This window comes from Callospermophilus lateralis, chromosome 11 (assembly GCF_048772815.1).
Source record: "Callospermophilus lateralis isolate mCalLat2 chromosome 11, mCalLat2.hap1, whole genome shotgun sequence".
In the NCBI taxonomy this organism is placed as follows: Eukaryota; Metazoa; Chordata; class Mammalia; order Rodentia; family Sciuridae; genus Callospermophilus; species Callospermophilus lateralis.
The window spans coordinates 17,348,276-17,350,307 of NC_135315.1; positions in this window are offsets into that span (position 1 = coordinate 17,348,276).

Consider the following 2,032-nt stretch of genomic DNA (forward strand, 5'->3'; position numbering starts at 1 on the left):
TATCCTCCATTTATCACTTACTAAATGACTCAGGGTGAGTTAGTCAACCATTCTGACCTCAGTTTTCCCATCAGGAAAATGGGATTTATCTTTCTCTCTCAGGCTTGTTTTGCAGGTTAAAAAAATGTATATAGGGCTAGAGACATAGCTCAGTGGAAGAGAGCTTGCCTAGCATGTGCAAGGTCCTGGACTTGATCTCTAAACATTTTAAAGGAAGTAAATAAAATATATAATACATAATGCTTATTATGTTATATATATATGCAAAAATGCTATTTTTACATAAAAGTCCAAGAAATCTAGTGATCTGCCTCAGCGCATTCCAAGTTAAGGAATATCTTTGCTAAAATCTGTTCCTTTCTCTCTGCATTTTTGTCCCAACTGTGTACAATCCAAAACAAATTGAATCTTTCCCATGCTCAACACTTTCTATGCATCATCTAATTTTACCATTGTGACAGCCCAGGAGATAGGTGCTGGCATGATTAGCCTCACTTATATATGAGTGGGAGAAAAGTTCAGAGAGACCAAGTGCCTTGCTTGAAGTCACATAGCTAGTGGCTAGCAGTGCCAAGATTTGAATCTTAGCTTTTTGGAATCCAGAACCAACCCCTTTACCCCTGCCTTATACTGCCTGTTGAGTGCCAGCTTGAGGCTTGTCTCTTCCTTTAATCCCTCTCCCCCGCTACTCCATCACCCCTGCACTTCACTAGCATGTGTAGGGGCAATTCTGAAACTATGTGTCCTCAACTCTTGATTCATTACTTTTTTTTTTAAGGTGGACACAAAAACCTTTATTTTATTTTACTTTATTATGTGGTGCTGAGGATCAAACCCAGTGCCTCATGCATGCCTGGTGAATGCTCTACTACTGAGCCCCAGCCCCAGCCCGATTCATTACTTTTTTATATTTATTTTTTTAGTTGTAGGTGGACACAATATCTTTATTTCATTTTTATGTGGTGTTGAGGATTGAACCCAGTGACCCACATGTGCTAGGTGAGCACTGTACCACTGAGCCCCAGCCCCAGCCCAGATGTATTACTTTTTAAAAATTTTGTGGCAATGCTAGGATTTGAACCCTGGGCCCTCGTGCATTCTAGACAAACACTGTACCACTGAGCTACATCCCAGCCTTTTTTTTAAAGTTTGATTTTGAGACAGGTCTCATTAAGTTGTTCAGGCTGGCCTTGAACTTGAGATCCTCCTGCCTCATGGGATTACAGGTGTGCGTCTCTGCACCTGGCTTTCATGTGCTTTAGCAGAGGTCCTGGGGCTCTGTTTTTGGCCCTTGCTTCCCCCGATGCTTCTTTCCCCCCTGCCCTTTGCCCCTGGGGCTGCTTCTACCCTGAGTTAGGGCTGGCTCTGCGAACCCAAGAAGTTGGGGAGGCTGACTTTAAGGCTTTCCAGCCCCCTTTGCTCCTCTTCTCCCCCTCACTACACTGGGCTCTCCTTCCTCTCTCTTCACGATCCTCCCCATTGATCTTCCCTCTATCTGGCAAAGTCATTCTCAGACCTTGTACTGAATCAGACCTTCACACCTTAGTTTGAAAATGAAGGCCACATCTGTAAGCCTAACTTCTGATTTTTGACTTTTGGACAAAAAGATGTTGAGTGTCAGACCAGGGAAAAGCAACCTTTAAACAGAAGGGCCAGGCACAGTGGCACACACCTGTCATCCCAGCGACTGGGGAGAGTGAAGGCAGGAGGATAGCAAGTTCAAAGCCAGCCTCAGCAACTTAGGGAAATCCTGTCTATAAATACATAAATAGAGCTGGGGCTGTGGTTCCGTGGCAAAGCCCAGCTGGGTTCAAATCCCAGTATCAAAACAAACAAATAAACAGAAGACCCTCCTCTCCCTTCTTGAGCTTCTGTCTCTCAGGCTGCCAGGGGGCTCAGAGAAGTCCAGTCCAGGCTTCCCTCCCTTAAAACCTGCCTTGTGTTCCCATCATCTTAGACATTTGTCTTGACGGCAGCTGATTTTGCTTCCCTGAATGATTATGTTGAGACTGAAAACAGAAATTGTCGAGCT